The following is a 9,457-nucleotide window of genomic DNA, read 5'->3' as shown; positions in this document are numbered from 1 at the left end:
CATCAGAAACTTTTAATACAAAGTACTGTAAATTTTTTAATTTGAGGTTTTAAATTAAATCAGACAACTGAAACTGGATTGGTTTTGGATAATTCATAAAAGATAACATTTTTATGTATTCAGCTCTATGAAAAATAACACCTTCACAGTGTTTTCAGCTGAAATTAAAAGTATTTAATATGTTTCAAGTATTAACACAGTAAAAATCCTGGTACCACTGAACTGAATGGCTATATCCCTTATGACTACATTAGGAGCAAGATTTTACTTTATTTCACCCTGGGAAAAAAGTTTTCTCAGTTTTTTTGTGTATCATTTTAATCTGAATTATGAATAGTTCTTCTGCCCCCTCGGCCTTGAAGTTAATTTAGATGTATTTTTCTCATTAACTGTGTTACTAGAAAGACATAATGCAATTCCAATTGTTTGCATTTGGAAGTGACTGTGGATTTTACTGCTTATTTCAAGTACATAAAAAGGTCTTAATTTTAGAAATTTTTAGGTCCTCAGTCTGAGAAACCCATGTTCCTTAAAAAATAAGGTAACTGAGGAGGGGTGACTCAAAAAATCAAGGAAGGATACTGAGTCTAGGCAGATGTGCATTTACAGTGGTACATGGTACAGTTGGAAATAGAAAACCTGTATTTGAAATGTATTAGGAGAAATCAAATTTGTGTAAATGAAAACAAGTAGGGGCATTTCTACAATATGAATAATCCAAAAATTTGAACATTTTTATATTATCCTGGAAAAATAGTGGAGAGCATGTCCTTTTGCATTGGTGGTAGATGTGACTTTACTGGATTTTTCCAATGCTGGTGTCTGTGCTTCATTATTTGAAATCAAAGTAAGGAAAAGTGTCGTAAATAAAAAAAAATTATGTCTAGTCAAAGGTATTATAAATGCCTCATCTTAAGAATGGTGTTTTCCAAAGTAATTCCTATGTATTTCTACTACTACAGGCTAACTAATGTTTCAAAACCATCTTCTTTGGACTGTACAGATTTTTCATATTATAAATGTAAGTTATTACAGCTTTCTGTTTATCTAACTTTTTAAGTAAATCAAATTCCTTCTTAGATTTGTAGGCAAATTTTCATCCAATGAGCAAAAGTTTTTAAAAGCAATTGGGTTTTCTTACTAATTTATTTCTTATTGTTATGCAATAAAAAATAGCAATGATTTGACATTTCAAACAAGAATTGATGAGGTGAGATAAGTGTTTCATTAAGTAGGAGTCAGATACAGTGTAATAGCAAATCTTAAAGATAATGAAAATAATTTATAAATCAAATATTCCTTTCAAACAGTGTGATTATAAAAAACATGTATTTCTAGAATAAAGCCACAATTCAAAAAGCATTCAGAGAGCAGAGATAGCTGAACTCCTCTCTGGCATTTTCTTGTATTATAAGAGAACAGTAAATTTTCAGTAGTGCCCAAAGTCAGACCCAGAGCAAATCATAAAGGCTCTGTATGTATTTTTATATGCTATAAAAAAATAACATGCCATCCAATTATATTAAATTTCACTCTGTAAGTTTTTACTTATAACAGTAGTGATAAACTGAAAAAAAAAAATTAAAAATTTATGAACAGAAGGTGTGGATAAAAGTAAAATGCTAACACTTAGTGTAAGACAGTCAACCATACAACCATCTTGCCCATCTTAGTAAGGACTGGGAATATTCCTTTTTCACATTCCATGGCATCTCCACTACTATGTATAATTTTGTTGTACATTAATTTTTATGTAATTCTGTGGTGAGCAAGGAGTTGGACTGCATGATCCTTATGTGTCTCTTCCAGCTTGAGATGTCCAGTGATTCTGTGAGTCTATGCCATTGCTGGCAGTGGTAAATCCAAGTACAGCTGAGCCTATTTTCCCAAGCAGGGGCACACATAATTTGTATAGCTGCAGATAACTGCATGAGTTCCTTGAAAATTATCTAAACATTGATTCTTTATTGTACTTATAAAACAGCAATCTGATTAGCACTGTTCCATTGCAAATACTGATTTTTATACATTCATTCTGAGGCAGAGAAGTTTAGTTGACATAAGCAACTAGAGCAAAGACAGATTACAGAACTGCACAAAGGTTGGTCTAAAGGAGCTTCAAGAAATAGACTATTTATCCCCTTTTCAAAAAAACTAACATCCTGACAAATCCTTATCTAAGATGCCTTTAAATATGTCCAGCAAGGGACACTTCATAGCCTTCACAAATTATCTGGTCCAGCACTTTTCAACACATTCTTAATGTGAGTTGTTTTTATTGAGCAGTTCTAACTTTTCTAGCTTTTGTTGAAGCCTATTGCTTCTCATCTTATCGCCATTGAATAGACACTGATTATCTTTATCTTTGCAGAAACATTTTATATACATGAACATTGTTGTCTGTATTACTCTTTAGTCTTAGTCTTTTTTTTGTTTTTCAGGATAATTAACCTTAGTTTTTGCAGCTTTTTGTGTAGGTCCTGCATTTGGTGAGCATTTCATGGCCCTATTCTGGGTTCTCTCTTATTGTTCAGATTTTGCTTTGTATTCTTCTTGAAAGTACTGTCCAAAACTGAAAAAAAAAAATAATAATAAAAGCCATAATAATGCAGATTTTTTTTTCTACATCTTTTAAACTGTTCCTGTTTGTATGTCCCAATATGCTTTTCTTCCAACATCATGATCTTATTAACTCACGATCAACTGGTAAGGCAAGTCATAGGTCACACCCATGGAGGCTTGTTGTGAGGCAGTTCATGCTCATCACACAATTGTGCAATTGAACATAATCATTTGAATAAAGGACCTTGTGTTTACTGTTGAGTATCATCCATTCACTTGCATATCCTTTTTCCAATTTTGCCAACACCATTTTCAGTCTTAAACCTCTTTCACTTTATACAGTCTCTTATGGCTTCAGATTGTCTCCAAATTTTATAGGCACATTATTACAATTTGTAATTTTACTGAAAATATTTGACATAGGAAAGTAGTTGCAGGTTTTGTTTAGATTAAAAAATGGGTAACTTACAGTGAGTTTTCATGTACGTGTTTTTGCCATCCCCATCTTAGCAATTCAATCTTGAGCACACATCCCTGACCTAGAATGCAGCTGTCATGAGAAAAAAGACCCTTACAGTATTCAAGATATATACCATCTATTTATTCTTCCCTTCTTCATAGACATCTGTAATAGAGTAGGAGAGATTCATTTGTTCATTATGAACTCCAGTGTACTTTCACCCATTACCTCACTAACTTGGTAGTGTTGGCAAGTAGATTGATTCATAATTTCTCAGCATGCCTCCCATTTTTAAAAGAAGAATTTTTTTTTTTCTCCCTAGGGTTTTACCCCATTACTCAAGAATAGCTATCACAAATTCTGATATATCTTCAGATGATTGTTTGAGCAAGGATCTCAACAAACATTAGTTTGAAGTTGTATTAACAGGTGAAATACTTGGTGGCTGCCAATTTGGAAGTATCAAGTTCAGTGAATTATTCTCATGCTGTCCTGTACAGATATTGTCTTGACCTCATGCTTATCTTAATGTTGTTAGTGAACACTAATCAAAAAATATGAAACCCATTAATTTTGTGCATTATATATCAATATTTTCTGTTCCTTTTCTTGAAACAGAGCAGCAAGTCCATTCTCAGCCTTACAGTGCTGATGTTCTTGTTCCTGGTGATGTATTTCACTCATTTTCTACCTCAGATCTCTATATGTGTTTACATACCTGAAGCTAGTTTCCACCTTTGGTATGTTTTCCTTATGTTTGATGCCAGTGAAATCCATCATTAAGCAAATTGCTCCCTTCCTACATTTACCTACTTTCTGTCCTTAGTATTGCTGTTTTAGCAGTTTTACTAAACCTTCTACTTCTTTGACTTGATGTCCTGATTTCTGCCTTTTTTTTCCAGTTTGCTGATTCCATGTAACATTGCACCATCTTTTTTTAAAAAAAAATCAGCCCTCATGTCATGGTTCATAGTCCTTTTACTTTGCCCTCTCAACATCCTCAAACTTCTTGGTGAGAATGAAAGTTAAAATCTCTTTCACTACTGCTCAATACTTTGCTCTCTGCACCAAGACATTATTACGAATGCATCCCAAGAACTTGCTAAGCAGTCTGCATACTGTTCTATAACTTCCCCAAAGTCACACCAAATTTCTGCAGAATTTAGCTGAAGTTACCTCTGTTAACCACAGAACATCTTTGTTGTGTGAAAACATAAATAAAGAAAACAATACATTCCTTGATCTAATATGCACCACACACACCTACATTGCCAGATCCACCCACCCCTCCCCACAATTTGGAGGGTTACAAGTAGAACCATTCTTCTCACGTTTGGAATTATTTTTGCTTTTTCCATACTATCATCCCTTCAAGATAAAAGGCAAGGGAATGTGAATAAGAGAGCTTTTGTCAAGCTTAGAAGGCACAGAGGTTGTTTGGGCTCACTCCCTTCCTGAGACATTTTGGATACAAAAATGAGAGTACAGTGCAAAGTTTAGAAAACAAAACCCTTAGATCTACATCCATATCATATCATTGGTAACAGCAATATGAGACAGAATACAGTGTTCAGTGTACATTCATAGGTCTGATCCACATGTTGTAATGATGGCATAGGAAATTAGAACAGTTGGTTTTCCTTACACCTGAAATGTGCCTTACTTTAATTTTCACAATGAAAATAATGAGATGATAGACCCTACGATTATTTTCTTAACTATACATCTCATTTTATTCAGTTAGACAAGACTTTAACCTGGGGTCTGAAGGATTATTAAGTGGGCAAAATAGTTAAAATGTACTCTTATTTATAAAGTACTCTTAATGTTCCCTAATTCTTTAGCTGATTATTGAAATATTTTTTGGATAATAATATATGCTATTTTATCTAGTTTAGGGTCTTTTTCTCTGTAAACATCTGTGAAACAGAAGGGATGAGTCTTCTCTTAAAAATTGTGGGAACACATAAAATATACAGTACATTTCCTGTTATAGAAGACTATTTATTAGTCTAAATACTTGTGCAATATTTGGCAAATGATCAAAACTAGTTTCCCCTAGTGTGTTTACAATGTTCTAAATTAAAAGCAAAGCCCATGTTCAAGTGGCATTTGTCATAGAAACTGAAATGTTTCATGCTGCATGTCATTGTACTTTCTACTTGACAGGATAAGCTCCAAATGTTGAGCACAAAAATTGCAGCAAAGCTTGTAACAAAGTTCTTGAGAGAATTAGACTTGCCATCTAGCAATTCTTTTTATAGGAACCAAAGGAGTCTTTTCCCCTAGTGCAGGGTCTTTTTTCTTCTAAGACTGTATGTTTACTTAACTTTCTGCCTGATGCTGTACTTAATCAGCTATACTGAGGGAAATTCTTTTGATTTCTTTGCAAATTCAGTTGCTCTTTATCCCATTTTAATGTTCTTTCCCATAACCTTTGAGTGGTAAAATGGTCACAGACAAGAACATCAGAGCTCCCATTTCTCTAGTGAATGCTTCAGAAATGTACTAAGACATAAATTTAGCAAAAGTTTAGAACAGACATTGCTTCTGCATCAAACTCTGAAAAAATAGCTTGGAGAGCTACAGAAATGCACTTTCAGTGAAACAAAAACTAATCCCCACCATTCTCTTTTCAACTCAGATCCAAAACCTGATGGAACAATAAACTGGTTAATTAATTATCATTATTGTTACTAAAGGGGTTTTGACAAGTTTGAGAGAAAACTGGGTCAGTTCATAATGGCAACTTTCAAGTGTATTTCACCATTACCTTAGTATTGAAAAGCTGTGCAACACTTAATAAAATGTTGCATAGGAAAAATGTGCTTGGGTCATGTTTCATGTTATAAATAGATAGGCAAACATATACACTGTACCATTTCCAAGAAAAACACCTCCTATTCCAGTAACCTGTCTCTCTTTTCGTATCTCAGATTTGGTAATCTTTTTACTGAATTGCAGACTGCCCTTGGACTTTCAGTCATCCTTGAATTTAAATAAAAACTATTGACATCTGTAGTTGTATTTCTTTTTTCCTTTACCTAAGTACTTTAATAACCATGAATAGTCCTGACTGAAATTCCAATGAGACACTCTACTGCACTTCAGGAAAACTACCATTTGTCATATGCAGTCATGGGTATTTTAGACTGTGGCTTCAGCTGAATCAGGGATACTTGAAAAGAGAATGAGTAAAAAATATAGTGTGTGTGCAGCCTTCTAAAAACAAATCAGCCTTTGTCCAAACATTTAAGTACCTTTCTAAGGAGTACCTGCTTCTCAAAGGATCATATTTTGCTATGATCTAAAGGATTCAATTGGATGAAAAAAAAATTATATATAAATGGAAAGCATTCCATATAACGCACCATAATTCTCAGTTTGATATTGAGAGGTATAGTCTGTAGAACAGGAATAAACAAGGAGGTCAGCTTTCTTTAGGATCAACTCAAAACATTTCAATTTTTAAAATTTAACTAGGATTATTCATTTATGCTTAGAATGCATAAATGCTTTTTGAGGAGAGACAGTAAGGACCATAATGATAGTTGAAGAAAGAAACATTTCAAACTAAGCAAGGATGCTGAAATCAAGACATTAGGCTTTGGCTAAACTGAGGTTTTAATCAACAGTTACTTGTAGGACTGAACTAATGACTGTGGTTTCCTTATTTTAGAAGATATCATCAGCAACCTGTAGAAAAATTGAGCGTATAACTAACTGCAATGGATGGGAAAGTTAAACAGCTTCAGGTAGTTCATTACTGCTATAGACAGAAATTTTCTGAGATCTGCCCATGGGAATGAACAGGAGGGAAAAACCTCTTAGTCAACAATTGTGGGACACATGGAAATCACTCTGGAGTGGCAGCAGTGTGTCTAAGTCCATTGTTACCCACACAGACTCCAATGCTCTTCTAAGAAAAAAGGCCACTTCCAGTCATTTATTGTATGTACAGCTGAAGAAGAGAAAGAAGTCTGGCATGTAGTCTCTGGGGTATTTCTATAATCTCTTGAGGCTATACATGAACAAAAAGAGAATATTTTCCTTAAGAAGCATTATCATATGGGTTTAAGATGAACAGGATTATCAGAGGAAAAATAAAATCAACAAAGGCATGAAGCAAGCTAGTGAGTGAAAACATCAGATTCACAAATGTCGCATCGACAGATTGAAACAGTGATAACCTGGGACCAAGAGGCTCTCTTTTCTTACTACTTGGATTCATTATATGACATCATACTTAAAATCTTCTGAGAGCAACCTGACTTTTTGTACAATCTGACATGGTACTTAACTGTTTCTTCACATCAAACATAACACATGAAAGTGAGAAGTTTGTAGCATTTTTAACAAGAGCATTTTCCTTCTCAACCTGCACTTGTTAGAGAAGATGAGAGACATGAAAAAAAAACAGAGTGGTTTCTAAAGAATTCAGACTGCAGAAGTGGTTTTCCTGTCTCTGAATGTCATCTACAGACCACGCTTTTGGGTTTTTTATATGTGGAGATACTAGTGCAGAGATAATATATGAATCATATACAAGTATAGATTGTATCATATTCTTGGTATAGAAAGAGAAAATTCCTTAGTGGACTCTCAGATACAAACCATTCTTTTTGATTTCTGTGTCTATATCACTGTGCTGCTAGGACTTACAGTTAAATTTATTGTTGATACAGAAATTGATACGGATTAATATATAAATCAAAGGACTGTACCTCCCTTCCATACTATTTTTAACACTTTCACTGTTGAGTTATTCTACAGGAAGTTAAGAGAAATCTCTGGAGACTGTTAGCCTTTGTACTTGTGGGAGACTTCAAGTTCACAGATATTTACTGGAAATACCATACAGATGTTACAAGCAAGTCTGGGCAATTCCTGGAGCTGCTTGAAGATAATTTCTTGCCACAAATCCTCCAACTAGAAAAGATGCCTTCCTATATATGTTATTTGTTCATAGAGAAGTACTCATGCATGTGATGGTAGGTGTTTGTCTTGACCACAGTGATGATGAAATGGTTGAGTTCAAAATTCTTAATACAATGAGAAAAAAAGTTCAACAGTGTTTCTACTGTGAATTTCAATTGAGCAAATTCTCAGCTATCTAAGTAGCAATTTTGCAGTGTCTCCTAGGAATATGCTCTGGAGGCCTTGTGGGTGCTGGTCAGTCTTAAAGAACCACTGTTGATAGGTGTGGAAGCAGGCCATCCTATTGTGTCACAGGTCAAGCAAGAGGGACAGAAAACCAGTTTGGCTTAACAGTTCCTCGTGGAACTCAGAAAGAAAAAAAGATTGGATGATATCTAGAAGTAGGATCAGAACTTGCAGGAAGATCATATATGTTCACAAACACAGAAGATGGCATGCAAGGCCAAAACTCAATAAAAGTTGAAAATGGCCAGCGTTGTGCTCAACAGCAAAGGACTTGTAAAATATGTTAGTAGCAAGAGGAGACTCAAGGAAAACAATGGACCAATTCTTGTTGAAGATGGTTCTGTGACAAATAGAATTACAGAAAAACTGGAGATATTCTGTGCTTTTTTCCCTCAGCCCTTAATAATACTGGTAAAACCTCAGAGTTGAAGGACCACAACTGCAGGAACAGTGACTCTTCATTTGTGCACAGAAATTATAAGGTGCCAGCTTTATCACCTGACTGTTCATAGCATCATGAGACCTGCTGAGATTCATCCAGAGTACTGCAGGAGCTGTTGGATGTGACAGCAGGACCCCACTCAAAAGTCACGGGTATCTGGGGAGGTCCCCGCTGACTGGTTGTCCAGTCATTGCAATTTAGAAAGGTGTGCTGGAAGACACAGGAAACTACAGATCTGTGAGTCTAACCTCAGCACCTGAAAAAATTGGATAAGATACTACTGGTCATGAAAGACATTTCAAGGAAACACAAGCATCAGGCATAGCACTAATTCACAAAGGGAAGACCTGTATGACTATTCTGAGACATTTCTACAATTAGGTAACCTGCCTAGTGATTAAAGACGCAGAGGTAGATGTGGTTTTCCTGGATTTTCATAATGCTTTTGATACTGTCCCTTAGAGCATCCTTTTGGACAAGTTGTCCAGCTGTGAGATGAACAGGTGCACATTGTGCTGGGTGAACAACTGGCCTGTTGACATTTAGAAGCATTTCCTACTGGGAGGGTGGTTGCACACCAAAAAAGACTCCCTAAAAAGACGGTTGATGTCCCATACCTGGTGGTGCTTTAAAAGGAGGCATTTGGACAACACCCTCAATAATGGGCTTTAACTTTTGGCCAGGTGTGATCGGGAAATGGGACTAGATGAGTCTTGTATAGCCCTGCCAACTGGAACTATTCTATTCTCTCCTAATTAAAAATTTATGAAAGCTGCTGAACCAAATGCAACCAGAAAGTAAAAAACTTCTCAAAGCTGTTGCTCCTTTGC

The sequence above is a fragment of the Lonchura striata genome, chromosome Z, assembly GCF_046129695.1.
Source record: "Lonchura striata isolate bLonStr1 chromosome Z, bLonStr1.mat, whole genome shotgun sequence".
Lineage (NCBI taxonomy): Eukaryota > Metazoa > Chordata > Aves > Passeriformes > Estrildidae > Lonchura > Lonchura striata.
This window is presented reverse-complemented; position numbering follows the sequence as displayed.